Genomic DNA, 13,131 nt, shown 5'->3' with positions numbered 1-13,131 from the left:
GTATCTAAGATGGAACCCGTGGGCTCAGATGAAGAAACCCACGAAACAAATGAACGGTTCAGGCTAGCACAGCGAAAACGCGTACACCCACTAAACTCGTCATTTGTGGTTCATAGATACCAGACTCGACCATATTCGTGCAAGTCGAAAACACCACTTACAATTGTCACGGAACCTCAGACGCTCCTTTTGCCCTCATGTAGGCAAGCACTAGTCGGAATCATAATCGATCTCGATATTCATCAGACCATCTAGATGCTGCTGCAACATAATTCTATCCATGAGAGTCCCTTTGGTAACAGGCGGCTGCCTTATACATGTCGTAGCACAGAGGCCACATAAAGCAGGACCACACTGCACACAAAGGCAACACGTGAACAGGAATGCTACAACAACCCCGATAATCATCAGAATTTTCCAACCCCAAGTCGACATCAGGCCCCAAAACCACCCGAGTAGCGTCCAATCCCCTACGTCCACGTGTATGGACTCAGAGATCTTATGCAACTTCGAGATGGCTTGATAGACAGTCGGAGCGTTGTCTGGAATGAATACACAACAACTCGAATGGATCACTCTACATACTCCACCTCGATCTGCTAAGACAACGTCTAAAACCATACGATTTTGTAACGTCATCAGCCTATCCGCCTGAAGCTCTGCTGTAATATTACCAAGTAATTAAACAACAAGGGGTGGTGATGGACAGAGTTTCTGAATTAAGCAGAATACTCTCACCCAGTCAAGAGATCAGGGCTAGATCCAACACCGTTTTTTAGCTCACTGCACCATCCCAGCTCAGAACCTGGCTATATGCAAATTAGTCTGTTCCTGCCCCAGTGCATGATGGGAACAGGGCAAACCAAACTACCAAGCCAATTCTTTCACTGGGAAGGAAACAAGCTTCCGGGGACCGGTTTCTGGCATTACAGCCGTCTTCGGCCCGGCTTGCTTGAATCCTGATGGTGCAATGAGCAAGGGACTCACATCTGAGTATACCCTTCCACGCTTATGGTGGACAAAATAATTAAACAACAAGGGGTGGTGATGGACAGAGTTTCTGAATTAAGCAGAATACTCTCACCCAGTCAAGAGATCAGGGCTAGATCCAACACCGTTTTTTAGCTCACTGCACCATCCCAGCTCAGAACCTGGCTATATGCAAATTAGTCTGTTCCTGCCCCAGTGCATGATGGGAACAGGGCAAACCAAACTACCAAGCCAATTCTTTCACTGGGAAGGAAACAAGCTTCCGGGGACCGGTTTCTGGCATTACAGCCGTCTTCGGCCCGGCTTGCTTGAATCCTGATGGTGCAATGAGCAAGGGACTCACATCTGAGTATACCCTTCCACGCTTATGGTGGACAAAATAATTAAACAACAAGAGGTGGTGATGGACAGAGTTTCTGAATTAAGCAGAATACTCTCACCCAGTCAAGAGATCAGGGCTAGATCCAACACCGTGGTGTGGCAGGGTATACTCAGACATGAGTCCCTTTCTCACTGCACCATCAGGATTCAAGCAAGCTGGGCTGAAGACGGCTGAAATGCCAGAAACCGGTCCCCGGTAGCTTGTCTCCTTTCTGGTGAAGAATTGGCTTGGTAGTTTAGTCTGCCCTGTTCCCATGATGCACTGGGCCAGGGACAGACTGATTTGCATATAGCCAGGTTCTGAATTGGGATGATGCAGTGAGATAAATAACGGTGATGGATCAAGCCCTGATCTTTGGACTGGGTAAGAGTGGTCTGCCTAATTCAGACACTCTGTTCATCACCACCCCCTTTTCTGAATCGTTTTTGGCCACTATAGGTGTGGCAGGGTATACTCAGACATGAGTCCCTTTCTCACTGCACCATCAGGATTCAAGCAAGCTGGGCTGAAGACGGCTGAAATGCCAGAAACCGGTCCCCGGTAGCTTGTCTCCTTTCTGGTGAAGAATTGGCTTGGTAGTTTAGTCTGCCCTGTTCCCATGATGCACTGGGCCAGGGACAGACTGATTTGCATATAGCCAGGTTCTGAACTGGGATGATGCAGTGAGATAAATAACGGTGATGGATCAAGCCCTGATCTTTGGACTGGGTAAGAGTGGTCTGCTTAATTCAGACACTCTGTTCATCACCACCCCCTTTTCTGAATCATTTTTGGCCACTATAGGTGTGGCAGGGTATACTCAGACATGAGTCCCTTTCTCACTGCACCATCAGGATTCAAGCAAGCTGGGCTGAAGACGGCTGAAATGCCAGAAACCGGTCCCCGGTAGCTTGTCTCCTTTCTGGTGAAGAATTGGCTTGGTAGTTTAGTCTGCCCTGTTCCCATGATGCACTGGGCCAGGGACAGACTGATTTGCATATAGCCAGGTTCTGAACTGGGATTATGCAGTGAGATAAATAACGGTGATGGATCAAGCCCTGATCTTTGGACTGGGTAAGAGTGGTCTGCCTAATTCAGACACTCTGTTCATCACCACCCCCTTTTCTGAATCGTTTTTGGCCACTATAGGTGTGGCAGGGTATACTCAGACATGAGTCCCTTTCTCACTGCACCATCAGGATTCAAGCAAGCTGGGCTGAAGACGGCTGAAATGCCAGAAACCGGTCCCCGGTAGCTTGTCTCCTTTCTGGTGAAGAATTGGCTTGGTAGTTTAGTCTGCCCTGTTCCCATGATGCACTGGGCCAGGGACAGACTGATTTGCATATAGCCAGGTTCTGAACTGGGATGATGCAGTGAGATAAATAACGGTGATGGATCAAGCCCTGATCTTTGGACTGGGTAAGAGTGGTCTGCTTAATTCAGACACTCTGTTCATCGCCACCCCCTTTTCTGAATCATTTTTGGCCACTATAGGTGTGGCAGGGTATACTCAGACATGAGTCCCTTTCTCACTGCACCATCAGGATTCAAGCAAGCTGGGCTGAAGACGGCTGAAATGCCAGAAACCGGTCCCCGGTAGCTTGTCTCCTTTCTGGTGAAGAATTGGCTTGGTAGTTTAGTCTGCCCTGTTCCCATGATGCACTGGGCCAGGGACAGACTGATTTGCATATAGCCAGGTTCTGAACTGGGATGATGCAGTGAGATAAATAACGGTGATGGATCAAGCCCTGATCTTTGGACTGGGTAAGAGTGGTCTGCTTAATTCAGACACTCTGTTCATCACCACCCCCTTTTCTGAATCGTTTTTGGCCACTATAGGTGTGGCAGGGTATACTCAGACATGAGTCGCTTTCTCACTGCACCATCAGGATTCAAGCAAGCTGGGCTGAAGACGGCTGAAATGCCAGAAACCGGTCCCCGGTAGCTTGTCTATTTTCTGGTGAAGAATTGGCTTGGTAGTTTAGTCTGCCCTGTTCCCATGATGCACTGGGCCAGGGACAGACTGATTTGCATATAGCCAGGTTCTGAACTGGGATGATGCAGTGAGATAAATAACGGTGATGGATCAAGCCCTGATCTTTGGACTGGGTAAGAGTGGTCTGCTTAATTCAGACACTCTGTTCATCACCACCCCCTTTTCTGAAATATTACCAAGGGCACTGGCAGTGATGTTAGCTGTCGATTCCACCACTCGAGTCAACTGTCTCAGGTTCCTACTATTGATCATAGGCCCCCAAAACGGCAAGAAACCCTTGAAAAAGTCTCCTGCCTCTTGACCGGCAGTGTCCTCTTTGCTAATCACGCCCCTCACAACTCTGGTCTTGTGGTAATCGGAGGCGACTGTAAAAGTCGGTGGCAACAAATTTGCAATATAACAGGTGCCTGCAAAGTCAAGGGGCAACCATGTATATGCACGGTCGTAACAGACAAAGTACCTACCCTTGGCAGTCAGGAAGGACCAAGTACGGAATTCCCTTATCGGTGGTATGTGGCATTAACCCACACACCCAACAATTGGTAGTGTTCATCATCAACTGATGCTGATGAAGGAGCTGAATGAAAGAATTATTCATAAATTCCGCACGTCTAGCCTGCTCGTGTTGGGGTAAGATGTGGAAGGAATGAGGAGAGACAGTGGTAGTAAGTTTAGGTTCAGGAGAAGGGGTAGGTGAGGCAGAAGGCAACAATGACTGTATCATGTAATACACCCCACCCACCAATAACGAAGAAACAGTTAAGAATAGAAGGAACACCTGAAACATGAAGCATTTTGTGTGTGCAATTCTGCGCAACTCGAATCTTTGAGCTTGAGCCTTTTCCATTTCCGACAGCTTCGAGAAAACCACCCTCTAAAATCGTCCGCTACGTTCTTGACGCACTTCGTTCTGTGTAGCAGTAGTCAATCCCCAGGAGTTCCCAGGAATCGACGGTCTCTGACCTAGTGTCAAGACCTACTAACCAGAAGGAAGTACCCGCGCGGCCCTACGGTTCACCCGGATGTAAGGTATCTTTAATCAATAATATATACGAAATCTGCTAGCTGTGGAAGCAAAAACACATATGTGGGAAAAAACTCAAAATTTTCAAAATTACAATTTGGCAAGTGTTCAAAACTGGATAGTGGCAATGGGATAACGTGAATGTCAGGGGAGAAAGCAAATATTCTTGTTTTATTAGTCTCTAGTACTGGATCGAAGAAAATATCGGCTTCTCCCAGGACGTGTCTGTTCGTCAAACAATTGGTCCGATGATGAGACAGAGTTCTGTTGACCAGTCAATTGTTCAGATCTTGAGTTTTGTGATGACAAATGCACTGAGGTATCTCCGACAGGCTGAGCGTCGCTGAAAGGGACAAAGTTCGGAACAGTTTCGACTTCAGACGATGCGATTCCCTTCTTCACCCACGAGTCTGCTGGTAAAGGTATAGGTACCTTTTTAGTATGGGTGGCATGCACCCAGTTCTTGCGCCCTTCCAAACGAACAGCAGTCCTCATGGCAAGAAGTACTTGGTAGGGTCCAGTAAAACGAGGCTCAAGGTTGTGCTTCCGGCTGAAATTCCTCGTCACAACCCAGTCTCCAGGCTGGAGCTGGTGGCCTGGACCCTCCGTCTGCGTCGGCAGTGCTTCAAAGACCTGTTGGTGAATTAACCTCAGTTTAGCAGTCAGATCATGAAGATAATCGATGAACATTGGATACTCAAGATCAGAGAACACACTGGGTCTAGGGACCCCCCAAACATTTGCAGGGCGGCCGAATACAATCTCATAGAGACTGAGCCCTACTCGGGAGTGTACAGTCGCCCTGGTTGACAGAAGAGCTAAGGGCAAAGCGTCAGGCCACGAGAGACCAGTCGTAGCCTGAATCTTCGCTAGTTTCAATTTAAGGGTGCCATTATACCCTTCAACCAAACCTGCTGACTGGGGATGATTGGCGCTGTGGAATTTTTGTGTAATTCCAAGGCCCTTACACACATTCTTCATCACACTCCCCACAAATTCACTTCCGTTATCAGACCATACAATTCGTGGCATTCCATACCGAGGAAAGTATTCCTTCAGTAGGATTTTTGCAGTGGACAGAGCAGTGTTGTCTTTAAGAGGATAGGCTTCAATCCATCGGGAGAATGCGCAAACCACAACTAAAACGTACTTCAGGTTATTGCATCGCTCCATATGGATGAAGTCTAACTGAATCACCTCAAAGGGACATGAAGGGGGAGCAAAATGGCCAGGGGGTGTAGGAGTTCCCTTACCAGGATTGTACAGGATACATATCATACAATTCTTAACCAATCTCTCGGCACATTTAGTAATACCCTCATTCTTCCATACAGGGGACAACAACTTGCAGATACCTTTCGCACTAATATGTGCCAAGCCGTGTGCCATCGTCACAACAGCTAGCACATACGCATCCGGCAACATCCACCTCTTATGCTCCGACAAATCAATCCAACAGCCATTCGCATCCAACTTTCCCGTACTCTCTTTCCACTTCGTCTTTTCAGTCTCGGTGGCCTCATTCTGAATCGCTTTCACACTCTCGATAGTGTCTTCACACATACCAGTTTCTGTAGGCCACCTTACCGAACTCGTCACGTACATTCTAGTGCTAAGATTTCGGGCAGTCTCCTTAGCAATCTCATCCGCAAATGCATTGCCACGACCAACATCATCCGTCACCTTACGGTGTGCACTACATTTAATAATCGCCACCTGCTTGGGCAATGTAAGTGCATCCAAAAGATCATTCACAAGCTGTCCGTGCTGAATCTTCGTACCATGCGATGTCATAAAACCTCTCTCTCTCCACAAACGTCCAAAACTGTGCGCAACACCAAACGCATACTGGCTGTCTGTAAACACATTCACCCGTTTCCCTTTCGACAACACACACGCTCTAGTCAAGGCAATCAGCTCTGCCGCCTGGGCAGAATTCTGATTCAGTCTCGCAGTCTCCACAACCGTACTCAACGTCACCACAGCATACGCAGTCGTCACATCACCATTCGGCAACTTAAAACACGACCCATCCACATACAAGGTCCCATCGGGATCTTCCAATGGAGTATTTTTCAAATCAACACAACCTTTTGTTTCCTCCTCAGTTCGTAAGTAGCAGTCGTGAGGCGCTACTTCGTCTGACTCCATACTGATCGGCAACAACGTCGCCGGGTTCAGGACATTACAGAGCTTTATCTGAATGTGACTTGCCAAAAGCGTCAACTCGTACCCAGACAACCTTGCACTCGTCAGGTGTTGGGTCTTCGTACGATTCAAGAGAGTGTCAACTGCATGCGGAACCATCACCGTAAGCATATTATCCATGACCAATCCTGCAGATTGTCGGATGGACACCGCAGCTGCCGCTGTTGCTCTCAAACAACTCGGCAATGCTCTAGCTACTGGGTCCAAGGTCGAGGAAAAATATGCACATGGACGTTGCTTACCGCCGAATTGTTGCGTTAAGACACTCAACGCACAACCTTCCCTCTCGTGAACGTATAGTGTAAACGGCTTACTGTAGTCAGGGGTACCTAACACAGGGGCCGAACACAACGCGTCACGCAGTTCAGAAAAACTTTTCTGACATTCTTCCGTCCATGGTAAAGGAGTTGGAACATCCTTGCACGTAAGAGCTACCAATGGTTTCGCTAGCAATGAAAAATTTGGAATCCATTGCCTGCAGTATGACGTGATACCTAAAAAGGCACGCACATCTCTCTGAGTTGTTGGCACAGTCATTCGAGCAATCGCTGCAATTCTCTCTGGGGTCAACCTTCTTCCCTCCTTTGACAATAAGTGACCTAGATAGGTTACTTCTTGACAACAATATTGCAGTTTAGAAGGTGACACCTTGTGATGCAAGTCACAGAGATGCTGCAACAATGACACCGTAGCAATTCTGCAAATGTCCTGAGTATCTGCAGCCACCAATAAGTCATCGATCAAGGCCGCACCGGCCGGCAACATAAACGCATCAAGTTGGCTCTTCAAGGATTGGCTGTATATCGATGGACTCTCACAGTAGCCCTGAGGAGCGCGTTTAAACCTAAAGCTGCGGCCACCAAGAGAGAAACCGAAAAGGTCCCTACTCTCTTCAGCAATCGGAATGCTGAAGAAAGCATTCTTCAGATCGATCACTGAGAACCAAGATGCAGAAGCTGGAATCAGAGTCAGTAGAGCCGTAATGTCGGGCACCACAGAGAACTGAGGAATCACAATTTTATTCACCTCCGGTAAATCAATGACAAAACGATAAACAGGGGGCTTCGATGGATCAGTGCGTTTCAGAATGGGCAGCACAGGGCTATTGCACACGTTTCCCCGAGTCTCCTCGATAACATCTTTCTCAATCAAATCGTAGATGATTGCTAACAGCGCTCGCTCACCATCAAGAGAGATACGATACTGGGGAATACGTGGCAAACGCACACATTAGATTTCAGATGAACAACATAAGGGGAGATATCAAGCAGGCCCACGTCATTTGGACCTGTTGCCCACAAAGATGCAGGAAGAGAACTCATTTCCGGTGGGAGCTTGTCGATGGACAAATACATAGGAGAGATAACTTTCTCACCCAATGTAAGCTTTACTCCCGCAGGAGAACAATACAAAGTCGCATACAGACGTTTCAGCAAATCCAGACCCAAAAGATTCTCACCACAACCAGTAGTCAAAATCAAAGGAGCTTTCAGCTCACGAGGCCCAATTGCAAGGGGCAAAGGGCACGAAACCGGATTGCTAACAGGGGCGCCAGAGAATCCAACGGAAACATTTGTTAAGCCAGACAAAGGTGCGCCGGGGAGTTTCGAATGCATGATGGAACTTTTCGCTGCACCAGTGTCCAACAGAAAAGGCTCAACGACGCCCGAGGTGGCAACTGCGACGTAAGGCCCTCTCTGATCAACCGGAACTGATACCACTCCCTCTCCTTGTCCATGGCTGTCCTAGTAATTACCGTCATCAGTGTTCTGATCGACGTAATAATCGTCTACATTGTACTGAGCAGATCTGTTTTGCGATGATCCACGCTGATCGAAACAATTATTAGAATTGGAAGAATTATTGGAACGATCATTTTGAGCACCACGACCTCTACCACGAGATGCTTGTTGAGGACCACTACGACCTCCTCTAGATGAATTACCACTATTTCGCTCACTCAAGACTGGACAATCGAATTTCAAATGACCCTCGTTCCTACAATAGGCACACTGATTGTACACCAACGTAGATCTCTGCGAAGAGGAGTCATTTCGTGTTTGCGACCTTTTCGGCTGAGACTGCGATCGATTCCGCTGTTGCGAATCATTCCGATTCGAACGTGGAGGATACGCTTGTTGCAACAACACTTTCGTCTTGAGCTCTTTTGTCTTTTTATCGGCACAATCATTTTCCTCTTTCTCTCTATTCTCATAATATTGGGCCGTGGCCAATATCTGAGCAGAAGTGGAAACAGCCCACGCACTTTCTGAATTCCTTAATTTGTTGCTTAAGTCCGGCAACAAATTTTATACAAACTTGTCCACAAACAACCTCTGACCTCCTTCAGTGCCCATATCCTGACCACTATGATCAATGAATGCCTCCTCAAATCTCGTAAAGAAATCAGAGACACTCTCATCCTTCTTTTGCTTGCAAGCGGACAACTTGTCCCAATTCACCTTCATAGCTGGCATAAGTGTTTTCATGAGAGTGATTATTCTCTGAGGGAGATTAGCAATCAGCTGTTCGGGCTTAGCCCCACCAACTTGCAAAGCATCTGCAGCAAGAAGTGCAGCCCAGTCACCGCCTAATTCTGCCGCATGATCTTCTTGGCGAATCTTTGCCCACACCGGTTGCGGCACGACATTGCCAAACAACATATCAATGTCGGCAAGATTCATCACCGTTGCATCCACTAGCTGAGACAACTCTTTATAGTACCCAGCAGGATTTTTCCGAGGGTCACGCAAAGACTGCTTCACCTGCAAAACTTCCGATCGCTTCCACGGAAGATGTATCCACACTCTCTGGAAAAATGGCGGAATAATGGGATTAGCATTAGGATTGCCAGGCATCCACACCGGTGGAACTTCGCGCATGGGATACTGACCAGGCGCTGCTGACGATCCCTCAATATCTTCTACAAACAATGCTCGAGGCATTATACAAGGACGGAAAGATAGCAGCTGCTCGACAGCACGTCGAACATTGCTACCCACTATCATTCCGCTTGCAAACTGAAGCTGAAGATTAGTTAGAGCAGTCAATGTATCATCAGACGCATCAACCGATATTTGGTCACGCAAAACCTTGCACATCTCCTCAAACACGAACCTCTGTGTCGGTACGTTGAATTGAGAGAACGTATCAAGTACCACACCTGGTGGATTCCTAAGGGGATATTTCATCCAAGCCATCACCATATTATATAGGCAGTCACGTTCCCTACTACCAGGAAGCTGACTTTGTCTTTGGGGACCATCAGAACCAGCGGACTCAAGAATTGGTCCAAGAGAATTGAAAAAGTTAGCAGCAACAGAAGGAACACGACGTCCAGTAGATGGGGTATTAGGGTAACACAACGGGGTAACAAGAGAAGTATCAGAAGCAGAAGGAACAGCAGGAGTAACCAGAACAGTAGGAGCAGCGGGAACAGGAGTATGAGGAAGTACAAGCGGAGGAGCAGTAGGGACAGAAGCAGGTAGAGGAGCAGGAACAATTGGAGGAACAGGAGCAGGAGCAGGTTGGGGAACAGGAACAGGAACAGGGGGAACCACAGGAACTGCGGTACCCTGCGCATACGGAGGTGGTGATTTCAAGAGATAGGACAACAAGGGGTCCTCTGCTACTTCCTCCTTCTTATCCGTACCCGTCGGTAAAGCGGGGTAGCACTTATCCATAGTCATGCGCTGCAATCTATCGAAAACTTCCTTTTCCTTTTCTTCCTTATCTCGCTGGAACTGCTCTGCGTTTCTTACCGTAGTAACAATACCTTCTCTCTTATTACGTTTGATCTGTTTGATTTCTTTCTGCTTGGCTTCTTTACGCCACAACCGAAAGGAATCAAACATGGCCGGCCTTGCTTTTCTTTGGAACAATTTAGCTTCAAGATTATCTAAAATCGGAGTTTCAAAACTACCATGAGGTGGCCAACTAAGGACACCGTCTTTCTTAGTGTATCGAACCCAACACTTATTGAACGTAATTGGACCTAACCCGTGTCGACTATACAACTCATAAGTTGGAGTTCCAATCGGAGGTATCGGACACGAGTCCTCCAATTGGGAATCCGCACCACAACTTCTAAAGCAACTGAACAAAGTACTACGGCCAGGCATCGTGCACACTAACCGAGTTTCACAAACGTCAAGGGTTATAGGATTACAATATCCCCACAAAGAGCAAAACCCTCGGTTTTTGGCGACTGCAGACGTCAAATATCACAACAAAGAACAAAGTACCAAGAACCACAAATGCAATGGAACCATGCAACAACTAAGCACCCACAACAAAGGACTCTGGGAGCGATCCACAAATACTTAACTCAAAGATCAATGGCGTCACCAGGAAGGCCCGTCAATCGTCTCGCTGTACCAAGGTCTACGCCAGGCGCCAAAACAGGTCTACAGTCAGGGCAGCAGTCCGTCGCAGCCGTCAGGAGGCGGGGATCTTCGCGGGAAAAGTCGTCGGGCCACTTGTTTCGACAACAGGATCGATGAAGCGGGGTGCACCTTCCCTCGGAGATTTCACACGAAGTTCCTCACGATCGTCGGGCTTGGACCAGTACCACTGATGCAGCCCCACGTTGGGCGCCAACTGAAGGACTGGGTTTTTCCTAAGACCCAGCGGTGCCAGGGATAACACCTAAAACCTTCGTGGGTAACCTGTTCCGGCGTACAAATGACAGAGACACGGGACACTTCCTTCGGCGTCAAAGATTCGAGGTTTATTACTGCAGGAAACACAGAAGTCACAAGAAGTACAACATGTGTAGGTTCGAGGAGACTGCTTCAATTTGTATCTGTGGATCGCTCTTCTTATACAGTTTTCAAGCATAGGATAACATGGTGCACAAAGGTTTACAACTTGGTTCCCATCGTAAAAATCGCAAGGGGTCGCTTTCATGTATTCAGGGCCCGGAACATAATTACAGTAACATTTGGCGGTTCCCAACTGTAAAAGTACATTCCAATCAGTAGTAAACGAATCAAGGAAGAGAGAGAAACAGGTGCAGAGGAAGACCGAAACAGTGAACAGATCGAAAAGGGTGTAAAAGGGGTGGCGTCAAGGAACACGAGTTGCAGGCATCAAAGGGGACGTGTTTAATGAATGCACAACTGAGACAATAGAGCGACACGGCAAGATGAGCCTCGAGCGGGGCCATCTGCCTTGCAGTGTCATCCCCCTCATCATAAAGACACCTTCAAAGAAGGCATGTTCTTCCGCAAGTGTTTGGGAATCCCAGGGTCGCGAAGCGGACAGCGTCCGTTCGCTGGCTACTTGAGGGCAAGAAACAAAATGGATGCCGTATCTAAGATGGAACCCGTGGGCTCAGATGAAGAAACCCACGAAACAAATGAACGGTTCAGGCTAGCACAGCGAAAACGCGTACACCCACTAAACTCGTCATTTGCGGTTCATAGATACCAGACTCGACCATATTCGTGCAAGTCGAAAACACCACTTACAATTGTCACGGAATCTCAGACGTGAGTCCCTTGCTCACTTTGCCACTGGATTCAAACAAGCCGGGCTGAAGACGGCTGGAATCCCTGAAACCGGTCCTCGGAAGCTTGTTTCCGGTCCAGGGAAGACATGGCTTGGCAGTTCGGGCTGGATATTCCCATGAGGCACAGGGTCAGACTGATTTGCATGTAGCCATGTCTGAACTGGCGTGGCAGAGTGGGCTAAAGAACGGTGATGGATTAAACCCAGATCTTTTGACTGGGTGTGAGTGTTTGATTGATTCAGATGCTCCGTCCATCACCACCCCCTTTTGTATCGCTTTTGGCCACCATAAGTGTGGCAGGGTATGCTCAGACGTAAGTCCCTTGCTCACTTTGCCACTGGATTCAAGCAAGCCAGGCTGAAGACTGCTGGAATGCCAGAAACCGGTCCTCGGAAGCTTGTTTCCGGTCCAGGGAAGACATGGATTGGCAGTTCGGGCTGGACTGTTCCCATGAGGCACAGGGTCAGACTGATTTGCATATAGCCATGTCTGAACTGGGGTGGCAGAGTGGGCTAAAGAACGGTGATGGATTAAACCCAGATCTTTTGACTGGGTGTGAGTGTTTGATTGATTCAGATGCTCCGTCCATCACCACCCCCTTTTGTACCGCTTTTGGCTGCCATAAGTGTGGCAGGGTATGCTCAGACGTGAGTCCCTTGCTCACTTTGCCACTGGATTCAAGCAAGCCGGGCTGAAGACGGCTGGAATGCCATAAACCGGTCCTCGGAAGCTTGTTTCCGGTCCAGGAAAGACATGGCTTGGCAGTTCGGGCTGGACTGTTCCCATGAGGCACAGGGTCAGACTGATTTGCATATAGCCATGTCTGAACTGGGGTGGCAGAGTGGGCTAAAGAACGATGATGGATTAAACCCAGATCTTTTGACTGGGTGTGAGTGTTTGATTGATTGAGATGCTCCGTCCATCACCACCCCCTTTTGTCTCGCTTTTGGCCGCCATAAGTGTGGCAGGGTATGCTCAGAAGTGAGTCACTTGCTCACTTTGCCACTGGATTCAAGCAAGCCGGGCTGAAGACGGCTGGA

The sequence above is a fragment of the Lissotriton vulgaris genome, chromosome 5 (genome assembly GCF_964263255.1).
Source record: "Lissotriton vulgaris chromosome 5, aLisVul1.2, whole genome shotgun sequence".
NCBI classification, from domain to species: domain Eukaryota; kingdom Metazoa; phylum Chordata; class Amphibia; order Caudata; family Salamandridae; genus Lissotriton; species Lissotriton vulgaris.
This window is presented reverse-complemented; position numbering follows the sequence as displayed.